The 27862-nt window shown below is 43.2% G+C and overlaps 21 non-coding genes across 21 annotated transcripts; all 21 read right to left on the minus strand.

Annotated features, from left to right (window-relative positions):
* Positions 1-302: 302 nt before the first annotated feature.
* Positions 303-374, minus strand: trnag-ucc (transfer RNA glycine (anticodon UCC)). The gene has a single exon. It is a non-coding gene; the product is annotated as a tRNA-Gly (tRNA).
* Positions 375-1347: 973 nt separating this feature from the next.
* LOC129415149 (U5 spliceosomal RNA) lies at positions 1348-1463 on the minus strand. Its single transcript, XR_008634734.2, has one exon. It is a non-coding gene; the product is annotated as a U5 spliceosomal RNA (small nuclear RNA).
* A 1024-nt stretch (positions 1464-2487) lies between these two features.
* trnag-ucc (transfer RNA glycine (anticodon UCC)) lies at positions 2488-2559 on the minus strand. Its single transcript has one exon. It is a non-coding gene; the product is annotated as a tRNA-Gly (tRNA).
* A 973-nt stretch (positions 2560-3532) lies between these two features.
* LOC129415148 (U5 spliceosomal RNA) lies at positions 3533-3648 on the minus strand. The gene has a single exon (XR_008634733.2). It is a non-coding gene; the product is annotated as a U5 spliceosomal RNA (small nuclear RNA).
* Positions 3649-4672: 1024 nt separating this feature from the next.
* On the minus strand, positions 4673-4744 carry trnag-ucc (transfer RNA glycine (anticodon UCC)). Its single transcript has one exon. It is a non-coding gene; the product is annotated as a tRNA-Gly (tRNA).
* Positions 4745-5717: 973 nt separating this feature from the next.
* Positions 5718-5833, minus strand: LOC141364010 (U5 spliceosomal RNA). The gene has a single exon (XR_012369760.1). It is a non-coding gene; the product is annotated as a U5 spliceosomal RNA (small nuclear RNA).
* Positions 5834-10256: 4423 nt separating this feature from the next.
* trnag-ucc (transfer RNA glycine (anticodon UCC)) lies at positions 10257-10328 on the minus strand. Its single transcript has one exon. It is a non-coding gene; the product is annotated as a tRNA-Gly (tRNA).
* An 876-nt stretch (positions 10329-11204) lies between these two features.
* Positions 11205-11320, minus strand: LOC141364011 (U5 spliceosomal RNA). Its single transcript, XR_012369761.1, has one exon. It is a non-coding gene; the product is annotated as a U5 spliceosomal RNA (small nuclear RNA).
* Positions 11321-12347: 1027 nt separating this feature from the next.
* Positions 12348-12419, minus strand: trnag-ucc (transfer RNA glycine (anticodon UCC)). Its single transcript has one exon. It is a non-coding gene; the product is annotated as a tRNA-Gly (tRNA).
* A 973-nt stretch (positions 12420-13392) lies between these two features.
* Positions 13393-13508, minus strand: LOC141364028 (U5 spliceosomal RNA). The gene has a single exon (XR_012369778.1). It is a non-coding gene; the product is annotated as a U5 spliceosomal RNA (small nuclear RNA).
* A 1024-nt stretch (positions 13509-14532) lies between these two features.
* Positions 14533-14604, minus strand: trnag-ucc (transfer RNA glycine (anticodon UCC)). The gene has a single exon. It is a non-coding gene; the product is annotated as a tRNA-Gly (tRNA).
* A 973-nt stretch (positions 14605-15577) lies between these two features.
* LOC141364012 (U5 spliceosomal RNA) lies at positions 15578-15693 on the minus strand. The gene has a single exon (XR_012369762.1). It is a non-coding gene; the product is annotated as a U5 spliceosomal RNA (small nuclear RNA).
* Positions 15694-16717: 1024 nt separating this feature from the next.
* Positions 16718-16789, minus strand: trnag-ucc (transfer RNA glycine (anticodon UCC)). The gene has a single exon. It is a non-coding gene; the product is annotated as a tRNA-Gly (tRNA).
* A 973-nt stretch (positions 16790-17762) lies between these two features.
* LOC141364013 (U5 spliceosomal RNA) lies at positions 17763-17878 on the minus strand. The gene has a single exon (XR_012369763.1). It is a non-coding gene; the product is annotated as a U5 spliceosomal RNA (small nuclear RNA).
* A 2071-nt stretch (positions 17879-19949) lies between these two features.
* On the minus strand, positions 19950-20065 carry LOC129415164 (U5 spliceosomal RNA). The gene has a single exon (XR_008634749.1). It is a non-coding gene; the product is annotated as a U5 spliceosomal RNA (small nuclear RNA).
* A 1016-nt stretch (positions 20066-21081) lies between these two features.
* Positions 21082-21153, minus strand: trnag-ucc (transfer RNA glycine (anticodon UCC)). Its single transcript has one exon. It is a non-coding gene; the product is annotated as a tRNA-Gly (tRNA).
* A 974-nt stretch (positions 21154-22127) lies between these two features.
* LOC129415153 (U5 spliceosomal RNA) lies at positions 22128-22243 on the minus strand. Its single transcript, XR_008634739.2, has one exon. It is a non-coding gene; the product is annotated as a U5 spliceosomal RNA (small nuclear RNA).
* A 1023-nt stretch (positions 22244-23266) lies between these two features.
* On the minus strand, positions 23267-23338 carry trnag-ucc (transfer RNA glycine (anticodon UCC)). The gene has a single exon. It is a non-coding gene; the product is annotated as a tRNA-Gly (tRNA).
* A 973-nt stretch (positions 23339-24311) lies between these two features.
* LOC129415111 (U5 spliceosomal RNA) lies at positions 24312-24427 on the minus strand. Its single transcript, XR_008634699.2, has one exon. It is a non-coding gene; the product is annotated as a U5 spliceosomal RNA (small nuclear RNA).
* Positions 24428-25438: 1011 nt separating this feature from the next.
* On the minus strand, positions 25439-25510 carry trnag-ucc (transfer RNA glycine (anticodon UCC)). The gene has a single exon. It is a non-coding gene; the product is annotated as a tRNA-Gly (tRNA).
* A 973-nt stretch (positions 25511-26483) lies between these two features.
* Positions 26484-26598, minus strand: LOC129415109 (U5 spliceosomal RNA). Its single transcript, XR_008634697.2, has one exon. It is a non-coding gene; the product is annotated as a U5 spliceosomal RNA (small nuclear RNA).
* Between the last annotated feature and the right edge of the window lie 1264 nt (positions 26599-27862).

Here is a 27862-nt window from a genome sequence, read left to right on the forward strand (position 1 = left end):
AAAAATAAACGGGGAGAATAAACAGGAAGGCTGTCATCACAAATGGGGAGTGTGTTATAAGCTGCGTTCTGGGTTCACTATCCGGCTCGGCGACTCAACCCAGACGTGAAGTCCTCGTTAGTATAGTGGACAGTATCTCCGCCTGTCACGCGGAAGACAGGGGTTCGATTCCCCGACGGGGAGATCTGTGTTTCGTTTGACTTCTCAAACAACTTGCGCGAGCCACCTTTTACGAATCAAAATCGGCTGTAGAAGTGCGCTGCTTTGCTCTCCTCCTCACGATGGGGTCGAGCGAAAAGCGATGCGTTGGCCGGGAATCGAACCCGGGTCAACTGCTTGGAAGGCAGCTATGCTCACCACTATACCACCAACGCAGGCGGACAGGTGTTGCTCAACAGGACTTGTGAATATCCTGAACCAACTGTTGTTTCAGAGCTGCACTGAATTGATCACGGATTCAGTCGATTCCCTTCCATGCCTCCTGCTGGTGTCTGTAACTTGATAACCACAGAATCCCAAGACTACTCTTTCGAAGGGGAGGTTGGCGGGCGTGACGCCAGGGCGAGAGAGAGAAGTCCTCGTTAGTATAGTGGACAGTATCTCCGCCTGTCACGCGGAAGACCGGGGTTCGATTCCCCGACGGGGAGGTTTGCTTTGTCTATGCACTGCCGATTGAAATGCAAGCGGTATGGCACAAGCTGAACGCTGCTGTTCGTCCGCCGTTTTCGCACCTCTTGCCGTCCCTATGTTGGAGTCACAAGGCGCCTTTGTTTAAAGCCACTGAACACTAGTGATGGCAGAAACGAAGCTTTTCGAACTTCGAATCAATTGAACCTATTGCTTCGGAAATTGATTCAGTTTTTCGAAGCGTTCGAAACACCACACTCGCTGGCGACACCTGCTGGTCAAAATAGTGTTAAAGCAGATCTTTCCAAACATTTTACACTTTATTTTACAAAATAATAGCAAGATTTGTATTAAAACATGTTTAAAAAATGTTTTGAACTTAATTAAGACATAATTAAAAGTGTATTGTGTGTTTTTCAGTTGTATTTAGGGCAAACAAATCATTAAAACCATCTCCCCTTTTAATTATGCACATTTTTGTCATTAAATCTGATTTTCGAAACGATTCGAAACAGTTATGACGTAATGAAGCCTCGTTTGCTAAAATCACGTGACTTGGCCAGTTTGAAACACGCTCCGAGCCGATTGACTCGAAACAAAAGATTCGTAAAAGTTTCGAAGCCTCACGAAGCTGCGCTTCGAAAGCGACCATCGTTACTGAACACCTCGCGACAAACAAAACCATAAAGAAAGATTTTCTACAATTGACCAAAGTTACGCAGCTCTGCTGTGCGCAGAGCACCCAAAAATACAATAAACTCACAACGGTCCCCCTCCACGGAAATCTTTAGTAAAAGGCGAAAGATTTATACGCAGTTGAAGGAAAACTTGAGTCATGCCCAACAAACCTCGACCCAGTGTGCTCCCTGTGCCACACCATAATGTTCAAAAAGGGTAATTTCTGGTTCAGGATCCACCCAGACCCTTCCACCTGGGAGGAGCCAAAGAGGTAGAAATACCTTCCTGCCCAAAATAAAGACACAGGCACAGGCTACTAACATGTCACAGTGTGATCTTTTGCTGAGAGGTTTTGGGGAATGAAACTCTGTGCACATTACACAGAGGATGCACCGGCACAGGTTACCTCCAATCTCCATCCCATTAGGTTTTCAAATCTCAAAAAACAAAAAAATAATAAAAGCCAGCCCAAAATTGACAGAAGAGGAATTTTCTTCCAAGCCAGGGGAATCTTCATTCATTTCCATAGCCTCTAGAAAATAAAAGGAAAAAGAAAGGGCCCCAACAGAAGAACAAGGTCTAAGACCTTCAGCTTAATAGATCATTTTCAATTCAAACATTCTTTTTGGGGCTATGATAGCTGGTGTTAGGGCAGGGTGTAGTTTATGGTTAATTTATTTCAGGTAAATAGTAAAAAAGCAAGGGGATGGGTTGAGCTTCAGAATGGGGTAGGGTTGTCCTTTTAAAGGACCAATCTAGGGGGTTTACTGATTTTGGGGTAAGGATGGTAGTTGGCTGGGGAAGTAGAAGGGAATGTTTTTTAAAAAAACAGGTAAAGAAACTTTTTAAAATAGAAACAAACACACAAAATAAACAAACAAAAAATAAACGGGGAGAATAAACAGGAAGGCTGTCATCACAAATGGGGAGTGTGTTATAAGCTGCGTTCTGGGTTCACTATCCGGCTCGGCGACTCAACCCAGACGTGAAGTCCTCGTTAGTATAGTGGACAGTATCTCCGCCTGTCACGCGGAAGACAGGGGTTCGATTCCCCGACGGGGAGATCTGTGTTTCGTTTGACTTCTCAAACAACTTGCGCGAGCCACCTTTTACGAATCAAAATCGGCTGTAGAAGTGCGCTGCTTTGCTCTCCTCCTCACGATGGGGTCGAGCGAAAAGCGATGCGTTGGCCGGGAATCGAACCCGGGTCAACTGCTTGGAAGGCAGCTATGCTCACCACTATACCACCAACGCAGGCGGACAGGTGTTGCTCAACAGGACTTGTGAATATCCTGAACCAACTGTTGTTTCAGAGCTGCACTGAATTGATCACGGATTCAGTCGATTCCCTTCCATGCCTCCTGCTGGTGTCTGTAACTTGATAACCACAGAATCCCAAGACTACTCTTTCGAAGGGGAGGTTGGCGGGCGTGACGCCAGGGCGAGAGAGAGAAGTCCTCGTTAGTATAGTGGACAGTATCTCCGCCTGTCACGCGGAAGACCGGGGTTCGATTCCCTGACGGGGAGGTTTGCTTTGTCTATGCACTGCCGATTGAAATGCAAGCGGTATGGCACAAGCTGAACGCTGCTGTTCGTCCGACGTTTTCGCACCTCTTGCCGTCCCTATGTTGGAGTCACAAGGCGCCTTTGTTTAAAGCCACTGAACACTAGTGATGGCAGAAACGAAGCTTTTCGAACTTCGAATCAATTGAACCTATTGCTTCGGAAATTGATTCAGTTTTTCGAAGCGTTCGAAACACCACACTCGCTGGCGACACCTGCTGGTCAAAATAGTGTTAAAGCAGATCTTTCCAAACATTTTACACTTTATTTTACAAAATAATAGCAAGATTTGTATTAAAACATGTTTAAAAAATGTTTTGAACTTAATTAAGACATAATTAAAAGTGTATTGTGTGTTTTTCAGTTGTATTTAGGGCAAACAAATCATTAAAACCATCTCCCCTTTTAATTATGCACATTTTTGTCATTAAATCTGATTTTCGAAACGATTCGAAACAGTTATGACGTAATGAAGCCTCGTTTGCTAAAATCACGTGACTTGGCCAGTTTGAAACACGCTCCGAGCCGATTGACTCGAAACAAAAGATTCGTAAAAGTTTCGAAGCCTCACGAAGCTGCGCTTCGAAAGCGACCATCGTTACTGAACACCTCGCGACAAACAAAACCATAAAGAAAGATTTTCTACAATTGACCAAAGTTACGCAGCTCTGCTGTGCGCAGAGCACCCAAAAATACAATAAACTCACAACGGTCCCCCTCCACGGAAATCTTTAGTAAAAGGCGAAAGATTTATACGCAGTTGAAGGAAAACTTGAGTCATGCCCAACAAACCTCGACCCAGTGTGCTCCCTGTGCCACACCATAATGTTCAAAAAGGGTAATTTCTGGTTCAGGATCCACCCAGACCCTTCCACCTGGGAGGAGCCAAAGAGGTAGAAATACCTTCCTGCCCAAAATAAAGACACAGGCACAGGCTACTAACATGTCACAGTGTGATCTTTTGCTGAGAGGTTTTGGGGAATGAAACTCTGTGCACATTACACAGAGGATGCACCGGCACAGGTTACCTCCAATCTCCATCCCATTAGGTTTTCAAATCTCAAAAAACAAAAAAATAATAAAAGCCAGCCCAAAATTGACAGAAGAGGAATTTTCTTCCAAGCCAGGGGAATCTTCATTCATTTCCATAGCCTCTAGAAAATAAAAGGAAAAAGAAAGGGCCCCAACAGAAGAACAAGGTCTAAGACCTTCAGCTTAATAGATCATTTTCAATTCAAACATTCTTTTTGGGGCTATGATAGCTGGTGTTAGGGCAGGGTGTAGTTTATGGTTAATTTATTTCAGGTAAATAGTAAAAAAGCAAGGGGATGGGTTGAGCTTCAGAATGGGGTAGGGTTGTCCTTTTAAAGGACCAATCTAGGGGGTTTACTGATTTTGGGGTAAGGATGGTAGTTGGCTGGGGAAGTAGAAGGGAATGTTTTTTAAAAAAACAGGTAAAGAAACTTTTTAAAATAGAAACAAACACACAAAATAAACAAACAAAAAATAAACGGGGAGAATAAACAGGAAGGCTGTCATCACAAATGGGGAGTGTGTTATAAGCTGCGTTCTGGGTTCACTATCCGGCTCGGCGACTCAACCCAGACGTGAAGTCCTCGTTAGTATAGTGGACAGTATCTCCGCCTGTCACGCGGAAGACAGGGGTTCGATTCCCCGACGGGGAGATCTGTGTTTCGTTTGACTTCTCAAACAACTTGCGCGAGCCACCTTTTACGAATCAAAATCGGCTGTAGAAGTGCGCTGCTTTGCTCTCCTCCTCACGATGGGGTCGAGCGAAAAGCGATGCGTTGGCCGGGAATCGAACCCGGGTCAACTGCTTGGAAGGCAGCTATGCTCACCACTATACCACCAACGCAGGCGGACAGGTGTTGCTCAACAGGACTTGTGAATATCCTGAACCAACTGTTGTTTCAGAGCTGCACTGAATTGATCACGGATTCAGTCGATTCCCTTCCATGCCTCCTGCTGGTGTCTGTAACTTGATAACCACAGAATCCCAAGACTACTCTTTCGAAGGGGAGGTTGGCGGGCGTGACGCCAGGGCGAGAGAGAGAAGTCCTCGTTAGTAAAGTGGACAGTATCTCCGCCTGTCACGCGGAAGACCGGGGTTCGATTCCCCGACGGGGAGGTTTGCTTTGTCTATGCACTGCCGATTGAAATGCAAGCGGTATGGCACAAGCTGAACGCTGCTGTTCGTCTGCCGTTTTCGCACCTCTTGCTGTCCCTATGTTGGAGTCACAAGGCGCCTTTGTTTAAAGCCACTGAACACTAGTGATGGCAGAAACGAAGCTTTTCGAACTTCGAATCAATTGAACCTATTGCTTCGGAAATTGATTCAGTTTTTCGAAGCGTTCGAAACACCACACTCGCTGGCGACACCTGCTGGTCAAAATAGTGTTAAAGCAGATCTTTCCAAACATTTTACACTTTATTTTACAAAATAATAGCAAGATTTGTATTAAAACATGTTTAAAATTTTTTTTGAACTTAATTAAGACATAATTAAAAGTGTATTGTGTGTTTTTCAGTTGTATTTAGGGCAAACAAATCATTAAAACCATCTCCCCTTTTAATTATGCACATTTTTGTCATTAAATCTGATTTTCAAAACGATTCGAAACAGTTATGACGTAATGAAGCCTCGTTTGCTAAAATCACGTGACTTGGCCAGTTTGAAACACGCTCCGAGCCGATTGACTCGAAACAAAAGATTCGTAAAAGTTTCGAAGCCTCACGAAGCTGCGCTTCGAAAGCAACCATCGTTACTGAACACCTCGCGACAAACAAAACCATAAAGAAAGATTTTCTACAATTGACCAAAGTTACGCAGCTCTGCTGTGCGCAGAGCACCCAAAAATACAATAAACTCACAACGGTCCCCCTCCACGGAAATCTTTAGTAAAAGGCGAAAGATTTATACGCAGTTGAAGGAAAACTTGAGTCATGCCCAACAAACCTCGACCCAGTGTGCTCCCTGTGCCACACCATAATGTTCAAAAAGGGTAATTTCTGGTTCAAGATCCACCCAGACCCTTCCACCTTCTTCTTCTTCTTCTTTTGAATTTGCGGCAGCATAGACGCATCACCGGCGTATTACTGCCCTCCTCAGGTCATTAAGGGACTCGGTTTAGCCTTTAAATCCTTGCGTACAGTCCAGTCTTGCGCAGAAACTTTATAAAAATCTTTATGGACTCATAATCCTTTGGGTTAAGAATAGTCTGTACAGATATATTAGAGATTCCACACTCCAATAACTCTGAAATCATGTGTCGTCTTGCTGTATAATGGATGGAACACTCCATTATTACATGATTTACAGTTTCTTCTTGTCCACATCTACATCTGCCATCTGGATGTTTCCCAACCCTTGCTAACCCAAAGTTTAATGTACAATGGCCCAACCTTAATCTAGTCAAAATGACACTATCTTTCATTTCTAATGTTGTACTTACATTACATCCTACTATTGGCTGAACAGAATAATAATGTCTGCCTTTATATCCCTCATTCCATTCTTTTTGCCATAATTTTATTGTTCTTTCTTGGATAATACTTTTACATTCTACCCTACCGAACATAACCTCCAACTCCACTTCACTTCTATTTACTGCACTTCTTGCCATTTCATCTGCCTCTTCATTTCCCTTAACCCCAATGTGAGCAGGTACCCAAATAAATCCCACTATATTCCCCATTTTATTAACTCTATTAAGTGTTACTAAGATTTCTACAACTAGATCTGCCCTGACTTCACTTTTCCTTCCCTTTAATGCCATTAAAGCAGCACTTGAGTCTGAACAAATTATTCTTTTCCCCCGATCCATTTTCCTCCACCCACTCCAAGGCCAATAAAATAGCCACCAACTCTGCAGTAATGGCTGACATATTATCTGTTAGCCTCTTTCCATTCATTACTTTCAGCTGAGGGATACTTATTCCTATTGCTGTTCTCTTACTTCTTAAATTCATTGAACCATCCGTAAATATCTGCACATACTCGGGCCAGCTCTCCTTTAAATGCTTATACACCATATCCACAGGGTTACCTTCATATTCCTTTATTTGCTCTAAAATACTTAGGTCCACTTTAGGAACTGGCAGTAACCATGGAGGTACTGGAGGCCAAATAATTACTGGTACGATCATGATATCGTTCACTCCTGTATCCTGAGCTTCCTTACCTATTGACGTCTTCCTACTCTCTTTTTTATTTCCATCCCTTTCCTGAAGTTCCCAGTGCTCCTCTAATAAAATCCTAGCTGGGTTAACACAATTATAACTTCTTAACTTTGTCCAATAAAACAGGAATAATTTATTCCGTCGGAGCTCTAGTGTAGTCTCCCCCATTTCAATTAACAAAGCATTAAGTGGCGTAGATCTCATTGCTCCTCCACAAATTCTCAGTGCTTTTGCTTGTACTACATCCAATTTCTTTAAAACAGATCCTGATGCTGATCTATATACCATACACCCATAATCAATATTAGCTCTAATTATTCCCCTAAAAATCATCATTAAACACTCTCTACTTGCACCCCAGTCCATTCCCACTAAACATCTTAAGGTATTAATAACCCTCTCACACTTTTTCACTGTATTATTTATGTGCTCTTTCCAAGTCATTCTTTCCTCAAACCAAACACCTAAGAACTTAAATGATTTAACTTTTTCTATAGGACTTTTATAAATACTTAAAGCCTTATCTAAAATTTTCCTCTTTAAACCAAACACAACATATTTTGATTTTGATACTGAAATTCTAAAACCCCATTCATCTGCCCATGCCTCTACTTTATTAATTGCTTGTTGCATTTGTTTATAAATATAATTCAAATTCCGCCCTCTTTTCCAAACAGCTGCATCGTCAGCAAATAATGCCATTCCAAAACCTCTATTTAACTTACTAAAAATATCGTTAATCATTACATTAAATAACACTGGGCTAATAACGCTTCCCTGAGGGGTTCCATTTTCCACACTTTCCTTTCTGGACATTGACCCGTCTACTTTCACCTGAATGGTACGCTCCCTCAGAAAATCTTTAATCCAATTTAACATCCTACCTCTTACCCCAGCATCATATAACTTTATCATTAAGCCCTCTTTCCATACTGTATCATAGGCTTTTTCAATGTCTAAAAACACACTCATGACAACTTCCTTATTCGCCATAGCTCTTCTAATATCTAAGTCCAACACTAATACAGAGTCCATAGTAGACCTTCCCGCTCTAAAACCACTTTGGTACGGAACAAAGAATTCCTGTTTCTCAAGCATATATACTAACCGATCTGTAACCATACGTTCCATAATCTTGCATAAAACAGCTGTAAGAGCAATAGGGCGATATGATTTAGGATCATCTGCTTTTTTCCCCGGTTTTAATATTGGAACAATCGTTGCATGTTTCCAGTCCCTCGGCAAAATACTACATTCCCATACTACATTAACTAATTCCAACACTTCCTCTAACACGACATCATCCAAATGAAGAAATATTTGATATCCTATTCTATCTCTACCAGGCGTTGTATTTTTCCCCCTTGCGATTGCTTGTTTTAACTCTTCCAATGAAAAATATGCATTCACCACCCTCATGTTATCTTTATTATATTCAAGTTTATACTTCTCATTTTTTAATTTCTTTTCTCTTTCCTTTTTACTAATTGGGGTAATGCTTTCTGAACTATGCACCTCCTTAAAAGACTTAACTAACAGATCAGCTTTCTCCTTATTTTTAACTGCTTCCTGTCCCTCAAATTTTAACACCGGAATTTTATTAGTCCGATACTCTCCTGTCATCCTATGCACCAGTGCCCATAACCTCCTACTATTTGTTTCAGGTCCTAAAGTACCACAAAACTTACGCCAGCTTTCCCTCTTTGCCTCTTTTATAACTCTTCTAGCCTTAGCCCTTAATCTCTTATAATCTATTGCGTATTCTTCCATTGGACACTTCCTTACCTTTCGATATGCCTTATTTCGAGCTAACACTGCTTGAGTACATTTCTCATTCCACCAAGGCACAATTTGCCGTTCTTTTGGACAATCATACTTTGGAATAAACTCTTCTGCTACCTGAATCAACATACAGCACAAAGAATCATTCCACTTGTCTATATCATCTTTAACCACATAATTAATCTCTTCCTGAGCTCTTATATTAAATTCTTCCCATCTAGCCTTAGAATAATTATATTTTTCTGACCTATATTCCTGCTCTTTTACCAACTTCCTCCCAAATCTACTTAAAACTGGGACATGATCACTCCCAATCGTATATCGGTCCATTATATCCCACTCTGCTCTCATGGCTAACTCTGGAGAAGCAAACGTTAAATCTAAACAGGAACTACCCCCTTGATTAACCTGAAATCTAGTAGGTCTACCATCATTTAACACCACCAACCCATGTTTATCCAGACCCTTCCACCTGGGAGGAGCCAAAGAGGTAGAAATACCTTCCTGCCCAAAATAAAGACACAGGCACAGGCTACTAACATGTCACAGTGTGATCTTTTGCTGAGAGGTTTTGGGGAATGAAACTCTGTGCACATTACACAGAGGATGCACCGGCACAGGTTACCTCCAATCTCCATCCCATTAGGTTTTCAAATCTCAAAAAACAAAAAAAAATAATAAAAGCCAGCCCAAAATTGACAGAAGAGGAATTTTCTTCCAAGCCAGGGGAATCTTCATTCATTTCCATAGCCTCTAGAAAATAAAAGGAAAAAGAAAGGGCCCCAACAGAAGAACAAGGTCTAAGACCTTCAGCTTAATAGATCATTTTCAATTCAAACATTCTTTTTGGGGCTATGATAGCTGGTGTTAGGGCAGGGTGTAGTTTATGGTTAATTTATTTCAGGTAAATAGTAAAAAAAGCAAGGGGATGGGTTGAGCTTCAGAATGGGGTAGGGTTGTCCTTTTAAAGGACCAATCTAGGGGGTTTACTGATTTTGGGGTAAGGATGGTAGTTGGCTGGGGAAGTAGAAGGGAATGTTTTTTAAAAAAAAACAGGTAAAGAAACTTTTTAAAATAGAAACAAACACACAAAATAAACAAACAAAAAATAAACGGGGAGAATAAACAGGAAGGCTGTCATCACAAATGGGGAGTGTGTTATAAGCTGCGTTCTGGGTTCACTATCTGGCTCGGCGACTCAACCCAGACGTGAAGTCCTCGTTAGTATAGTGGACAGTATCTCCGCCTGTCACGCCGAAGACCAGGGTTCGATTCCCCGACGGGGAGATCTGTGTTTCGTTTGACTTCTCAAACAACTTGCGCGAGCCACCTTTTACGAATCAAAATCGGCTGTAGAAGTGCGCTGCTTTGCTCTCCTCCTCACGATGGGGTCGAGCGAAAAGCGATGCGTTGGCCGGGAATCGAACCCGTGTCAACTGCTTGGAAGGCAGCTATGCTCACCACTATACCACCAACGCAGGCGGACAGGTGTTGCTCAACAGGACTTGTGAATATCCTGAACCAACTTTCCGCCTTTCGAAGGGGAGGTTGGCGGGCGTGACGCCAGGGCGAGAGAGAGAAGTCCTCGTTAGTATAGTGGACAGTATCTCCGCCTGTCACGCGGAAGACCGGGGTTCGATTCCCCGACGGGGAGGTTTGCTTTGTCTATGCACTGCCGATTGAAATGCAAGCGGTATGGCACAAGCTGAACGCTGCTGTTCGTCCGCCGTTTTCGCACCTCTTGCCGTCCCTATGTTGGAGTCACAAGGCGCCTTTGTTTAAAGCCACTGAACACTACTGATGGCAGAAACGAAGCTTTTCGAACTTCGAATCAATTGAACCTATTGCTTCGGAAATTGATTCAGTTTTTCGAAGCGTTCGAAACACCACACTCGCTGGCGACACCTGCTGGTCAAAATAGTGTTAAAGCAGATCTTTCCAAACATTTTACACTTTATTTTACAAAATAATAGCAAGATTTGTATTAAAACATGTTTAAAAATTTTTTTGAACTTAATTAAGACATAATTAAAAGTGTATTGTGTGTTTTTCAGTTGTATTTAGGGCAAACAAATCATTAAAACCATCTCCCCTTTTAATTATGCACATTTTTGTCATTAAATCTGATTTTCGAAACGATTCGAAACAGTTATGACGTAATGAAGCCTCGTTTGCTAAAATCACGTGACTTGGCCAGTTTGAAACACGCTCCGAGCCGATTGACTCGAAACAAAAGATTCGTAAAAGTTTCGAAGCCTCACGAAGCTGCGCTTCGAAAGCGACCATCGTTACTGAACACCTCGCGACAAACAAAACCATAAAGAAAGATTTTCTACAATTGACCAAAGTTACGCAGCTCTGCTGTGCGCAGAGCACCCAAAAATACAATAAACTCACAACGGTCCCCCTCCACGGAAATCTTTAGTAAAAGGCGAAAGATTTATACGCAGTTGAAGGAAAACTTGAGTCATGCCCAACAAACCTCGACCCAGTGTGCTCCCTGTGCCACACCATAATGTTCAAAAAGGGTAATTTCTGGTTCAGGATCCACCCAGACCCTTCCACCTGGGAGGAGCCAAAGAGGTAGAAATACCTTCCTGCCCAAAATAAAGACACAGGCACAGGCTACTAACATGTCACAGTGTGATCTTTTGCTGAGAGGTTTTGGGGAATGAAACTCTGTGCACATTACACAGAGGATGCACCGGCACAGGTTACCTCCAATCTCCATCCCATTAGGTTTTCAAATCTCAAAAAACAAAAAAAAATAATAAAAGCCAGCCCAAAATTGACAGAAGAGGAATTTTCTTCCAAGCCAGGGGAATCTTCATTCATTTCCATAGCCTCTAGAAAATAAAAGGAAAAAGAAAGGGCCCCAACAGAAAAACAAGGTCTAAGACCTTCAGCTTAATAGATCATTTTCAATTCAAACATTCTTTTTGGGGCTATGATAGCTGGTGTTAGGGCAGGGTGTAGTTTATGGTTAATTTATTTCAGGTAAATAGTAAAAAAGCAAGGGGATGGGTTGAGCTTCAGAATGGGGAAGGGTTGTCCTTTTAAAGGACCAATCTAGGGGGTTTACTGATTTTGGGGTAAGGATGGTAGTTGGCTGGGGAAGTAGAAGGGAATGTTTTTTAAAAAAAACAGGTAAAGAAACTTTTTAAAATAGAAACAAACACACAAAATAAACAAACAAAAAATAAACGGGGAGAATAAACAGGAAGGCTGTCATCACAAATGGGGAGTGTGTTATAAGCTGCGTTCTGGGTTCACTATCCGGCTCGGCGACTCAACCCAGACGTGAAGTCATCGTTAGTATAGTGGACAGTATCTCCGCCTGTCACGCGGAAGACAGGGGTTCGATTCCCCGACGGGGAGATCTGTGTTTCGTTTGACTTCTCAAACAACTTGCGCGAGCCACCTTTTACGAATCAAAATCGGCTGTAGAATTGCGCTGCTTTGCTCTCCTCCTCACGATGGGGTCGAGCGAAAAGCGATGCGTTGGCCGGGAATCGAACCCGGGTCAACTGCTTGGAAGGCAGCTATGCTCACCACTATACCACCAACGCAGGCGGACAGGTGTTGCTCAACAGGACTTGTGAATATCCTGAACCAACTGTTGTTTCAGAGCTGCACTGAATTGATCACGGATTCAGTCGATTCCCTTCCATGCCTCCTGCTGGTGTCTGTAACTTGATAACCACAGAATCCCAAGACTACTCTTTCGAAGGGGAGGTTGGCGGGCGTGACGCCAGGGCGAGAGAGAGAAGTCCTCGTTAGTATAGTGGACAGTATCTCCGCCTGTCACGCGGAAGACCGGGGTTCGATTCCCCGACGGGGAGGTTTGCTTTGTCTATGCACTGCCGATTGAAATGCAAGCGGTATGGCACAAGCTGAACGCTGCTGTTCGTCCACAGTTTTCGCACCTCTTGCCGTCCCTATGTTGGAGTCACAAGGCGCCTTTGTTTAAAGCCACTGAACACTAGTGATGGCAGAAACGAAGCTTTTCGAACTTCGAATCAATTGAACCTATTGCTTCGGAAATTGATTCAGTTTTTCGAAGCGTTCGAAACACCACACTCGCTGGCGACACCTGCTGGTCAAAATAGTGTTAAAGCAGATCTTTCCAAACATTTTACACTTTATTTTACAAAATAATAGCAAGATTTGTATTAAAACATGTTTAAAAAATGTTTTGAACTTAATTAAGACATAATTAAAAGTGTATTGTGTGTTTTTCAGTTGTATTTAGGGCAAACAAATCATTAAAACCATCTCCCCTTTTAATTATGCACATTTTTGTCATTAAATCTGATTTTCGAAACGATTCGAAACAGTTATGACGTAATGAAGCCTCGTTTGCTAAAATCACGTGACTTGGCCAGTTTGAAACACGCTCCGAGCCGATTGACTCGAAACAAAAGATTCGTAAAAGTTTCGAAGCCTCACGAAGCTGCGCTTCGAAAGCGACCATCGTTACTGAACACCTCGCGACAAACAAAACCATAAAGAAAGATTTTCTACAATTGACCAAAGTTACGCAGCTCTGCTGTGCGCAGAGCACCCAAAAACACAATAAACTCACAACGGTCCCCCTCCACGGAAATCTTTAGTAAAAGGCGAAAGATTTATACGCAGTTGAAGGAAAACTTGAGTCATGCCCAAGAAACCTCGACCCAGTGTGCTCCCTGTGCCACACCATAATGTTCAAAAAGGGTAATTTCTGGTTCAGGATCCACCCAGACCCTTCCACCTGGGAGGAGCCAAAGAGGTAGAAATACCTTCCTGCCCAAAATAAAGACACAGGCACAGGCTACTAACATGTCACAGTGTGATCTTTTGCTGAGAGGTTTTGGGGAATGAAACTCTGTGCACATTACACAGAGGATGCACCGGCACAGGTTACCTCCAATCTCCATCCCATTAGGTTTTCAAATCTCAAAAAACAAAAAAATAATAAAAGCCAGCCCAAAATTGACAGAAGAGGAATTTTCTTCCAAGCCAGGGGAATCTTCATTCATTTCCATAGCCTCTAGAAAATAAAAGGAAAAAGAAAGGGCCCCAACAGAAGAACAAGGTCTAAGACCTTCAGCTTAATAGATCATTTTCAATTCAAACATTCTTTTTGGGGCTATGATAGCTGGTGTTAGGGCAGGGTGTAGTTTATGGTTAATTTATTTCAGGTAAATAGTAAAAAAGCAAGGGGATGGGTTGAGCTTCAGAATGGGGTAGGGTTGTCCTTTTAAAGGACCAATCTAGGGGGTTTACTGATTTTGGGGTAAGGATGGTAGTTGGCTGGGGAAGTAGAAGGGAATGTTTTTTAAAAAAACAGGTAAAGAAACTTTTTAAAATAGAAACAAACACACAAAATAAACAAACAAAAAATAAACGGGGAGAATAAACAGGAAGGCTGTCATCACAAATGGGGAGTGTGTTATAAGCTGCGTTCTGGGTTCACTATCCGGCTCGGCGACTCAACCCAGACGTGAAGTCCTCGTTAGTATAGTGGACAGTATCTCCGCCTGTCACGCGGAAGACCGGGGTTCGATTCCCCGACGGGGAGATCTGTGTTTCGTTTGACTTCTCAAACAACTTGCGCGAGCCACCTTTTACGAATCAAAATCGGCTGTAGAAGTGCGCTGCTTTGCTCTCCTCCTCACGATGGGGTCGAGCGAAAAGCGATGCGTTGGCCGGGAATCGAACCCGGGTCAACTGCTTGGAAGGCAGCTATGCTCACCACTATACCACCAACGCAGGCGGACAGGTGTTGCTCAACAGGACTTGTGAATATCCTGAACCAACTGTTGTTTCAGAGCTGCACTGAATTGATCACGGATTCAGTCGATTCCCTTCCATGCCTCCTGCTGGTGTCTGTAACTTGATAACCACAGAATCCCAAGACTACTCTTTCGAAGGGGAGGTTGGCGGGCGTGACGCCAGGGCGAGAGAGAGAAGTCCTCGTTAGTATAGTGGACAGTATCTCCGCCTGTCACGCGGAAGACCGGGGTTCGATTCCCCGACGGGGAGGTTTGCTTTGTCTATGCACTGCCGATTGAAATGCAAGCGGTATGGCACAAGCTGAACGCTGCTGTTCGTCCGCCGTTTTCGCACCTCTTGCCGTCCCTATGTTGGAGTCACAAGGCGCCTTTGTTTAAAGCCACTGAACACTAGTGATGGCAGAAACGAAGCTTTTCGAACTTCGAATCAATTGAACCTATTGCTTCGGAAATTGATTCAGTTTTTCGAAGCGTTCGAAACACCACACTCGCTGGCGACACCTGCTGGTCAAAATAGTGTTAAAGCAGATCTTTCCAAACATTTTACACTTTATTTTACAAAATAATAGCAAGATTTGTATTAAAACATGTTTAAAAATTTTTTTGAACTTAATTAAGACATAATTAAAAGTGTATTGTGTGTTTTTCAGTTGTATTTAGGGCAAACAAATCATTAAAACCATCTCCCCTTTTAATTATGCACATTTTTGTCATTAAATCTGATTTTCGAAACGATTCGAAACAGTTATGACGTAATGAAGCCTCGTTTGCTAAAATCACGTGACTTGGCCAGTTTGAAACATGCTCCGAGCCGATTGACTCGAAACAAAAGATTCGTAAAAGTTTCGAAGCCTCACGAAGCTGCGCTTCAAAAGCGACCATCGTTACTGAACACCTCGCGACAAACAAAACCATAAAGAAAGATTTTCTACAATTGACCAAAGTTACGCAGCTCTGCTGTGCGCAGAGCACCCAAAAATACAATAAACTCACAACGGTCCCCCTCCACGGAAATCTTTAGTAAAAGGCGAAAGATTTATACGCAGTTGAAGGAAAACTTGAGTCATGCCCAAGAAACCTCGACCCAGTGTGCTCCCTGTGCCACACCATAATGTTCAAAAAGGGTAATTTCTGGTTCAGGATCCACCCAGACCCTTCCACCTGGGAGGAGCCAAAGAGGTAGAAATACCTTCCTGCCCAAAATAAAGACACAGGCACAGGCTACTAACATGTCACAGTGTGATCTTTTGCTGAGAGGTTTTGGGGAATGAAACTCTGTGCACATTACACAGAGGATGCACCGGCACAGGTTACCTCCAATCTCCATCCCATTAGGTTTTCAAATCTCAAAAAACAAAAAAATAATAAAAGCCAGCCCAAAATTGACAGAAGAGGAATTTTCTTCCAAGCCAGGGGAATCTTCATTCATTTCCATAGCCTCTAGAAAATAAAAGGAAAAAGAAAGGGCCCCAACAGAAGAACAAGGTCTAAGACCTTCAGCTTAATAGATCATTTTCAATTCAAACATTCTTTTTGGGGCTATGATAGCTGGTGTTAGGGCAGGGTGTAGTTTATGGTTAATTTATTTCAGGTAAATAGTAAAAAAGCAAGGGGATGGGTTGAGCTTCAGAATGGGGTAGGGTTGTCCTTTTAAAGGACCAATCTAGGGGGTTTACTGATTTTGGGGTAAGGATGGTAGTTGGCTGGGGAAGTAGAAGGGAATGTTTTTTAAAAAAACAGGTAAAGAAACTTTTTAAAATAGAAACAAACACACAAAATAAACAAACAAAAAATAAACGGGGAGAATAAACAGGAAGGCTGTCATCACAAATGGGGAGTGTGTTATAAGCTGCGTTCTGGGTTCACTATCCGGCTCGGCGACTCAACCCAGACGTGAAGTCCTCGTTAGTATAGTGGACAGTATCTCCGCCTGTCACGCGGAAGACCGGGGTTCGATTCCCCGACGGGGAGATCTGTGTTTCGTTTGACTTCTCAAACAACTTGCGCGAGCCACCTTTTACGAATCAAAATCGGCTGTAGAAGTGCGCTGCTTTGCTCTCCTCCTCACGATGGGGTCGAGCAAAAAGCGATGCGTTGGCCGGGAATCGAACCCGGGTCAACTGCTTGGAAGGCAGCTATGCTCACCACTATACCACCAACGCAGGCGGACAGGTGTTGCTCAACAGGACTTGTGAATATCCTGAACCAACTGTTGTTTCAGAGCTGCACTGAATTGATCACGGATTCAGTCGATTCCCTTCCATGCCTCCTGCTGGTGTCTGTAACTTGATAACCACAGAATCCCAAGACTACTCTTTCGAAGGGGAGGTTGGCGGGCGTGACGCCAGGGCGAGAGAGAGAAGTCCTCGTTAGTATAGTGGACAGTATCTCCGCCTGTCACGCGGAAGACCGGGGTTCGATTCCCCGACGGGGAGGTTTGCTTTGTCTATGCACTGCCGATTGAAATGCAAGCGGTATGGCACAAGCTGAACGCTGCTGTTCGTCCGACGTTTTCGCACCTCTTGCCGTCCCTATGTTGGAGTCACAAGGCGCCTTTGTTTAAAGCCACTGAACACTAGTGATGGCAGAAACGAAGCTTTTCGAACTTCGAATCAATTGAACCTATTGCTTCGGAAATTGATTCAGTTTTTCGAAGCGTTCGAAACACCACACTCGCTGGCGACACCTGCTGGTCAAAATAGTGTTAAAGCAGATCTTTCCAAACATTTTACACTTTATTTTACAAAATAATAGCAAGATTTGTATTAAAACATGTTTAAAAATTTTTTTGAACTTAATTAAGACATAATTAAAAGTGTATTGTGTGTTTTTCAGTTGTATTTAGGGCAAACAAATCATTAAAACCATCTCCCCTTTTAATTATGCACATTTTTGTCATTAAATCTGATTTTCGAAACGATTCGAAACAGTTATGACGTAATGAAGCCTCGTGTGCTAAAATCACGTGACTTGGCCAGTTTGAAACACGCTCCGAGCCGATTGACTCGAAACAAAAGATTCGTAAAAGTTTCGAAGCCTCACGAAGCTGCGCTTCGAAAGCGACCATCGTTACTGAACACCTCGCGACAAACAAAACCATAAAGAAAGATTTTCTACAATTGACCAAAGTTACGCAGCTCTGCTGTGCGCAGAGCACCCAAAAATACAATAAACTCACAACGGTCCCCCTCCACGGAAATCTTTAGTAAAAGGCGAAAGATTTATACGCAGTTGAAGGAAAACTTGAGTCATGCCCAACAAACCTCGACCCAGTGTGCTCCCTGTGCCACACCATAATGTTCAAAAAGGGTAATTTCTGGTTCAGGATCCACCCAGACCCTTCCACCTGGGAGGAGCCAAAGAGGTAGAAATACCTTCCTGCCCAAAATAAAGACACAGGCACAGGCTACTAACATGTCACAGTGTGATCTTTTGCTGAGAGGTTTTGGGGAATGAAACTCTGTGCACATTACACAGAGGATGCACCGGCACAGGTTACCTCCAATCTCCATCCCATTAGGTTTTCAAATCTCAAAAAACAAAAAAATAATAAAAGCCAGCCCAAAATTGACAGAAGAGGAATTTTCTTCCAAGCCAGGGGAATCTTCATTCATTTCCATAGCCTCTAGAAAATAAAAGGAAAAAGAAAGGGCCCCAACAGAAGAACAAGGTCTAAGACCTTCAGCTTAATAGATCATTTTCAATTCAAACATTCTTTTTGGGGCTATGATAGCTGGTGTTAGGGCAGGGTGTAGTTTATGGTTAATTTATTTCAGGTAAATAGTAAAAAAAGCAAGGGGATGGGTTGAGCTTCAGAATGGGGTAGGGTTGTCCTTTTAAAGGACCAATCTAGGGGGTTTACTGATTTTGGGGTAAGGATGGTAGTTGGCTGGGGAAGTAGAAGGGAATGTTTTTTAAAAAAAACAGGTAAAGAAACTTTTTAAAATAGAAACAAACACACAAAATAAACAAACAAAAAATAAACGGGGAGAATAAACAGGAAGGCTGTCATCACAAATGGGGAGTGTGTTATAAGCTGCGTTCTGGGTTCACTATCCGGCTCGGCGACTCTACCCAGACGTGAAGTCCTCGTTAGTATAGTGGACAGTATCTCCGCCTGTCACGCGGAAGACCGGGGTTCGATTCCCTGACGGGGAGATCTGTGTTTTGTTTGACTTCTCAAACAACTTGCGCGAGCCACCTTTTACAAATCAAAATCGGCTGTAGAAGTGCGCTGCTTTGCTCTCCTCCTCACGATGGGGTCGAGCGAAAAGCGATGCGTTGGCCGGGAATCGAACACGGGTCAACTGCTTGGAAGGCAGCTATGCTCACCACTATACCACCAACGCAGGCGGACAGGTGTTGCTCAACAGGACTTGTGAATATCCTGAACCAACTGTTGTTTCAGAGCTGCACTGAATTGATCACGGATTCAGTCGATTCCCTTCCATGCCTCCTGCTGGTGTCTGTAACTTGATAACCACAGAATCCCAAGACTACTCTTTCGAAGGGGAGGTTGGCGGGCGTGACGCCAGGGCGAGAGAGAGAAGTCCTCGTTAGTATAGTGGACAGTATCTCCGCCTGTCACGCGGAAGACCGGGGTTCGATTCCCCGACGGGGAGGTTTGCTTTGTCTATGCACTGCCGATTGAAATGCAAGCGGTATGGCACAAGCTGAACGCTGCTGTTCGTCCGCCGTTTTCGCACCTCTTGCCGTCCCTATGTTGGAGTCACAAGGCGCCTTTGTTTAAAGCCACTGAACACTAGTGATGGCAGAAACGAAGCTTTTCGAACTTCGAATCAATTGAACCTATTGCTTCGGAAATTGATTCAGTTTTTCGAAGCGTTCGAAACACCACACTCGCTGGCGACACCTGCTGGTCAAAATAGTGTTAAAGCAGATCTTTCCAAACATTTTACACTTTATTTTACAAAATAATAGCAAGATTTGTATTAAAACATGTTTAAAAAATGTTTTGAACTTAATTAAGACATAATTAAAAGTGTATTGTGTGTTTTTCAGTTGTATTTAGGGCAAACAAATCATTAAAACCATCTCCCCTTTTAATTATGCACATTTTTGTCATTAAATCTGATTTTCGAAACGATTCGAAACAGTTATGACGTAATGAAGCCTCGTTTGCTAAAATCACGTGACTTGGCCAGTTTGAAACACGCTCCGAGCCGATTGACTCGAAACAAAAGATTCGTAAAAGTTTCGAAGCCTCACGAAGCTGCGCTTCAAAAGCGACCATCGTTACTGAACACCTCGCGACAAACAAAACCATAAAGAAAGATTTTCTACAATTGACCAAAGTTACGCAGCTCTGCTGTGCGCAGAGCACCCAAAAATACAATAAACTCACAACGGTCCCCCTCCACGGAAATCTTTAGTAAAAGGCGAAAGATTTATACGCAGTTGAAGGAAAACTTGAGTCATGCCCAACAAACCTCGACCCAGTGTGCTCCCTGTGCCACACCATAATGTTCAAAAAGGGTAATTTCTGGTTCAGGATCCACCCAGACCCTTCCACCTGGGAGGAGCCAAAGAGGTAGAAATACCTTCCTGCCCAAAATAAAGACACAGGCACAGGCTACTAACATGTCACAGTGTGATCTTTTGCTGAGAGGTTTTGGGGAATGAAACTCTGTGCACATTACACAGAGGATGCACCGGCACAGGTTACCTCCAATCTCCATCCCATTAGGTTTTCAAATCTCAAAAAACAAAAAAATAATAAAAGCCAGCCCAAAATTGACAGAAGAGGAATTTTCTTCCAAGCCAGGGGAATCTTCATTCATTTCCATAGCCTCTAGAAAATAAAAGGAAAAAGAAAGGGCCCCAACAGAAGAACAAGGTCTAAGACCTTCAGCTTAATAGATCATTTTCAATTCAAACATTCTTTTTGGGGCTATGATAGCTGGTGTTAGGGCAGGGTGTAGTTTATGGTTAATTTATTTCAGGTAAATAGTAAAAAAGCAAGGTTGAGCTTCAGAATGGGGTAGGGATGTCCTTTTAAAGGACCAATCTAGGGGGTTTACTGATTTTGGGGTAAGGATGGTAGTTGGCTGGGGAAGTAGAAGGGAATGTTTTTTAAAAAACAGGTAAAGAAACTTTTTAAAATAGAAACAAACACACAAAATAAACAAACAAAAAATAAACGGGGAGAATAAACAGGAAGGCTGTCATCACAAATGGGGAGTGTGTTATAAGCTGCGTTCTGGGTTCACTATCCGGCTCGGCGACTCAACCCAGACGTGAAGTCCTCGTTAGTATAGTGGACAGTATCTCCGCCTGTCACGCGGAAGACCGGGGTTCGATTCCCCGACGGGGAGATCTGTGTTTCGTTTGACTTCTCAAACAACTTGCGCGAGCCACCTTTTACGAATCAAAATCGGCTGTAGAAGTGCGCTGCTTTGCTCTCCTCCTCACGATGGGGTCGAGCGAAAAGCGATGCGTTGGCCGGGAATCGAACCCGGGTCAACTGCTTGGAAGGCAGCTATGCTCACCACTATACCACCAACGCAGGCGGACAGGTGTTGATCAACAGGACTTGTGAATATCCTGAACCAACTGTTGTTTCAGAGCTGCACTGAATTGATCACGGATTCAGTCGATTCCCTTCCATGCCTCCTGCTGGTGTCTGTAACTTGATAACCACAGAATCCCAAGACTACTCTTTCGAAGGGGAGGTTTGCGGGCGTGACACCAGGGCGAGAGAGAGAAGTCCTCGTTAGTATAGTGGACAGTATCTCCGCCTGTCACGCGGAAGACCGGGGTTCGATTCCCCGACGGGGAGGTTTGCTTTTGTCTGTGCACTGCCGATTGAAATGCAAGCGGTATGGCACAAGCTGAACGCTGCTGTTCGTCCGCAGTTTTCGCACCTCTTGCCGTCCCTATGTTGGAGTCACAAGGCGCCTTTGTTTAAAGCCACTGAACACTAATGATGGCAGAAACGAAGCTTTTCGAACTTCGAATCAATTGAACCTATTGCTTCGGAAATTGATTTAGTTTTTCGAAGCGTTCGAAACACCACACTCGCTGGCGACACCTGCTGGTCAAAATAGTGTTAAAGCAGATCTTTCCAAACATTTTACACTTTATTTTACAAAATAATAGCAAGATTTGTATTAAAACATGTTTAAAAAATGTTTTGAACTTAATTAAGACATAATTAAAAGTGTATTGTGTGTTTTTCAGTTGTATTTAGGGCAAACAAATCATTAAAACCATCTCCCCTTTTAATTATGCACATTTTTGTCATTAAATCTGATTTTCGAAACGATTCGAAACAGTTATGACGTAATGAAGCCTCGTTTGCTAAAATCACGTGACTTGGCCAGTTTGAAACACGCTCCGAGCCGATTGACTCGAAACAAAAGATTCGTAAAAGTTTCGAAGCCTCACGAAGCTGCGCTTCGAAAGCGACCATCGTTACTGAACACCTCGCGACAAACAAAACCATAAAGAAAGATTTTCTACAATTGACCAAAGTTACGCAGCTCTGCTGTGCGCAGAGCACCCAAAAATACAATAAACTCACAACGGTCCCCCTCCACGGAAATCTTTAGTAAAAGGCGAAAGATTTATACGCAGTTGAAGGAAAACTTGAGTCATGCCCAACAAACCTCGACCCAGTGTGCTCCCTGTGCCACACCATAATGTTCAAAAAGGGTAATTTCTGGTTCAGGATCCACCCAGACCCTTCCACCTGGGAGGAGCCAAAGAGGTAGAAATACCTTCCTGCCCAAAATAAAGACACAGACACAGGCTACTAACATGTCACAGTGTGATCTTTTGCTGAGAGGTTTTGGGGAATGAAACTCTGTGCACATTACACAGAGGATGCACCGGCACAGGTTACCTCCAATCTCCATCCCATTAGGTTTTCAAATCTCAAAAAACAAAAAAATAATAAAAGCCAGCCCAAAATTGACAGAAGAGGAATTTTCTTCCAAGCCAGGGGAATCTTCATTCATTTCCATAGCCTCTAGAAAATAAAAGGAAAAAGAAAGGGCCCCAACAGAAGAACAAGGTCTAAGACCTTCAGCTTAATAGATAATTTTCAATTCAAACATTCTTTTTGGGGCTATGATAGCTGGTGTTAGGGCAGGGTGTAGTTTATGGTTAATTTATTTCAGGTAAATAGTAAAAAAGCAAGGGGATGGGTTGAGCTTCAGAATGGGGTAGGGTTGTCCTTTTAAAGGACCAATCTAGGGGGTTTACTGATTTTGGGGTAAGGATGGTAGTTGGCTGGGGAAGTAGAAGGGAATGTTTTTTAAAAAAACAGGTAAAGAAACTTTTTAAAATAGAAACAAACACACAAAATAAACAAACAAAAAATAAACGGGGAGAATAAACAGGAAGGCTGTCATCACAAATGGGGAGTGTGTTATAAGCTGCGTTCTGGGTCACTATCCGGCTCGGCGACTCAACCCAGACGTGAAGTCCTCGTTAGTATAGTGGACAGTATCTCCGCCTGTCACGCGGAAGACCGGGGTTCGATTCCCCGACGGGGAGATCTGTGTTTCGTTTGACTTCTCAAACAACTTGCGCGAGCCACCTTTTACGAATCAAAATCGGCTGTAGAAGTGCGCTGCTTTGCTCTCCTCCTCACGATGGGGTCGAGCGAAAAGCGATGCGTTGGCCGGGAATCGAACCCGGGTCAACTGCTTGGAAGGCAGCTATGCTCACCACTATACCACCAACGCAGGCGGACAGGTGTTGCTCAACAGGACTTGTGAATATCCTGAACCAACTGTTGTTTCAGAGCTGCACTGAATTGATCACGGATTCAGTCGATTCCCTTCCATGCCTCCTGCTGGTGTCTGTAACTTGATAACCACAGAATCCCAAGACTACTCTTTCGAAGGGGAGGTTGGCGGGCGTGACGCCAGGGCGAGAGAGAGAAGTCCTCGTTAGTATAGTGGACAGTATCTCCGCCTGTCACGCGGAAGACCGGGGTTCGATTCCCCGACGGGGAGGTTTGCTTTGTCTATGCACTGCCGATTGAAATGCAAGCGGTATGGCACAAGCTGAACGCTGCTGTTCGTCCGCCGTTTTCGCACCTCTTGCCGTCCCTATGTTGGAGTCACAAGGCGCCTTTGTTTAAAGCCACTGAACACTAGTGATGGCAGAAACGAAGCTTTTCGAACTTCGAATCAATTGAACCTATTGCTTCGGAAATTGATTCAGTTTTTCGAAGCGTTCGAAACACCACACTCGCTGGCGACACCTGCTGGTCAAAATAGTGTTAAAGCAGATCTTTCCAAACATTTTACACTTTATTTTACAAAATAATAGCAAGATTTCTATTAAAACATGTTTAAAAAATGTTTTGAACTTAATTAAGACATAATTAAAAGTGTATTGTGTGTTTTTCAGTTGTATTTAGGGCAAACAAATCATTAAAACCATCTCCCCTTTTAATTATGCACATTTTTGTCATTAAATCTGATTTTCGAAACGATTCGAAACAGTTATGACGTAATGAAGCCTCGTTTGCTAAAATCACGTGACTTGGCCAGTTTGAAACACGCTCCGAGCCGATTGACTCGAAACAAAAGATTCGTAAAAGTTTCGAAGCCTCACGAAGCTGCGCTTCGAAAGCGACCATCGTTACTGAACACCTCGCGACAAACAAAACCATAAAGAAAGATTTTCTACAATTGACCAAAGTTACGCAGCTCTGCTGTGCGCAGAGCACCCAAAAATACAATAAACTCACAACGGTCCCCCTCCACGGAAATCTTTAGTAAAAGGCGAAAGATTTATACGCAGTTGAAGGAAAACTTGAGTCATGCCCAACAAACCTCGACCCAGTGTGCTCCCTGTGCCACACCATAATGTTCAAAAAGGGTAATTTCTGGTTCAAGATCCACCCAGACCCTTCCACCTGGGAGGAGCCAAAGAGGTAGAAATACCTTCCTGCCCAAAATAAAGACACAGGCACAGGCTACTAACATGTCACAGTGTGATCTTTTGCTGAGAGGTTTTGGGGAATGAAACTCTGTGCACATTACACAGAGGATGCACCGGCACAGGTTACCTCCAATCTCCATCCCATTAGGTTTTCAAATCTCAAAAAACAAAAAAATAATAAAAGCCAGCCCAAAATTGACAGAAGAGGAATTTTCTTCCAAGCCAGGGGAATCTTCATTCATTTCCATAGCCTCTAGAAAATAAAAGGAAAAAGAAAGGGCCCCAACAGAAGAACAAGGTCTAAGACCTTCAGCTTAATAGATCATTTTCAATTCAAACATTCTTTTTGGGGCTATGATAGCTGGTGTTAGGGCAGGGTGTAGTTTATGGTTAATTTATTTCAGGTAAATAGTAAAAAAGCAAGGGGATGGGTTGAGCTTCAGAATGGGGTAGGGATGTCCTTTTAAAGGACCAATCTAGGGGGTTTACTGATTTTGGGGTAAGGATGGTAGTTGGCTGGGGAAGTAGAAGGGAATGTTTTTTAAAAAACAGGTAAAGAAACTTTTTAAAATAGAAACAAACACACAAAATAAACAAACAAAAAATAAACGGGGAGAATAAACAGGAAGGCTGTCATCACAAATGGGGAGTGTGTTATAAGCTGCGTATCCGGCTCGGCGACTCAAACCAGACGTGAAGTCCTCGTTAGTATAGTGGACAGTATCTCCGCCTGTCACGCGGAAGACCGGGGTTCGATTCCCCGACGGGGAGATCTGTGTTTCGTTTGACTTCTCAAACAACTTGCGCGAGCCACCTTTTACGAATCAAAATCGGCTGTAGAAGTGCGCTGCTTTGCTCTCCTCCTCACGATGGGGTCGAGCGAAAAGCGATGCGTTGGCCGGGAATCGAACCCGGGTCAACTGCTTGGAAGGCAGCTATGCTCACCACTATACCACCAACGCAGGCGGACAGGTGTTGCTCAACAGGACTTGTGAATATCCTGAACCAACTGTTGTTTCAGAGCTGCACTGAATTGATCACGGATTCAGTCGATTCCCTTCCATGCCTCCTGCTGGTGTCTGTAACTTGATAACCACAGAATCCCAAGACTACTCTTTCGAAGGGGAGGTTGGCGGGCGTGACGCCAGGGCGAGAGAGAGAAGTCCTCGTTAGTATAGTGGACAGTATCTCCGCCTGTCACGCGGAAGACCGGGGTTCGATTCCCCGACGGGGAGGTTTGCTTTGTCTATGCACTGCCGATTGAAATGCAAGCGGTATGGCACAAGCTGAACGCTGCTGTTCGTCCGCCGTTTTCGCACCTCTTGCCGTCCCTATGTTGGAGTCACAAGGCGCCTTTGTTTAAAGCCACTGAACACTAGTGATGGCAGAAACGAAGCTTTTCGAACTTCGAATCAATTGAACCTATTGCTTCGGAAATTGATTCAGTTTTTCGAAGCGTTCGAAACACCACACTCGCTGGCGACACCTGCTGGTCAAAATAGTGTTAAAGCAGATCTTTCCAAACATTTTACACTTTATTTTACAAAATAATAGCAAGATTTGTATTAAAACATGTTTAAAAAATTTTTTGAACTTAATTAAGACATAATTAAAAGTGTATTGTGTGTTTTTCAGTTGTATTTAGGGCAAACAAATCATTAAAACCATCTCCCCTTTTAATTATGCACATTTTTGTCATTAAATCTGATTTTCGAAACGATTCGAAACAGTTATGACGTAATGAAGCCTCGTTTGCTAAAATCACGTGACTTGGCCAGTTTGAAACACGCTCCGAGCCGATTGACTCGAAACAAAAGACTCGTAAAAGTTTCGAAGCCTCACGAAGCTGCGCTTCGAAAGCGACCATCGTTACTGAACACCTCGCGACAAACAAAACCATAAAGAAAGATTTTCTACAATTGACCAAAGTTACGCAGCTCTGCTGTGCGCAGAGCACCCAAAATACAATAAACTCACAACGGTCCCCCTCCACGGAAATCTTTAGTAAAAGGCGAAAGATTTATACGCAGTTGAAGGAAAACTTGAGTCATGCCCAACAAACCTCGACCCAGTGTGCTCCCTGTGCCACACCATAATGTTCAAAAAGGGTAATTTCTGGTTCAAGATCCACCCAGACCCTTCCACCTGGAGGAGCCAAAGAGGTAGAAATACCTTCCTGCCCAAAATAAAGACACAGGCTACTAACATGTCACAGTGTGATCTTTTGCTGAGAGGTTTTGGGGAATGAAACTCTGTGCACATTACACAGAGGATGCACCGGCACAGGTTACCTCCAATCTCCATCCCATTAGGTTTTCAAATCTCAAAAAACAAAAAAATAATAAAAGCCAGCCCAAAATTGACAGAAGAGGAATTTTCTTCCAAGCCAGGGGAATCTTCATTCATTTCCATAGCCTCTAGAAAATAAAAGGAAAAAGAAAGGGCCCCAACAGAAGAACAAGGTCTAAGACCTTCAGCTTAATAGATCATTTTCAATTCAAACATTCTTTTTGGGGCTATGATAGCTGGTGTTAGGGCAGGGTGTAGTTTATGGTTAATTTATTTCAGGTAAATAGTAAAAAAGCAAGGGGATGGGTTGAGCTTCAGAATGGGGTAGGGATGTCCTTTTAAAGGACCAATCTAGGGGGTTTACTGATTTTGGGGTAAGGATGGTAGTTGGCTGGGGAAGTAGAAGGGAATGTTTTTTAAAAAACAGGTAAAGAAACTTTTTAAAATAGAAACAAACACACAAAATAAACAAACAAAAAATAAACGGGGAGAATAAACAGGAAGGCTGTCATCACAAATGGGGAGTGTGTTATAAGCTGCGTTCTGGGTTCACTATCCGGCTCGGCGACTCAACCCAGACGTGAAGTCCTCGTTAGTATAGTGGACAGTATCTCCGCCTGTCACGCGGAAGACCGGGGTTCGATTCCCTGACGGGGAGGTTTGCTTTGTCTATGCACTGCCGATTGAAATGCAAGCGGTATGGCACAAGCTGAACGCTGCTGTTCGTCCGACGTTTTCGCACCTCTTGCCGTCCCTATGTTGGAGTCACAAGGCGCCTTTGTTTAAAGCCACTGAACACTAGTGATGGCAGAAACGAAGCTTTTCGAACTTCGAATCAATTGAACCTATTGCTTCGGAAATTGATTCAGTTTTTCGAAGCGTTCGAAACACCACACTCGCTGGCGACACCTGCTGGTCAAAATAGTGTTAAAGCAGATCTTTCCAAACATTTTACACTTTATTTTACAAAATAATAGCAAGATTTGTATTAAAACATGTTTAAAAAATGTTTTGAACTTAATTAA

The sequence above is a fragment of the Misgurnus anguillicaudatus genome, chromosome 5 (genome assembly GCF_027580225.2).
Source record: "Misgurnus anguillicaudatus chromosome 5, ASM2758022v2, whole genome shotgun sequence".
NCBI classification, from domain to species: domain Eukaryota; kingdom Metazoa; phylum Chordata; class Actinopteri; order Cypriniformes; family Cobitidae; genus Misgurnus; species Misgurnus anguillicaudatus.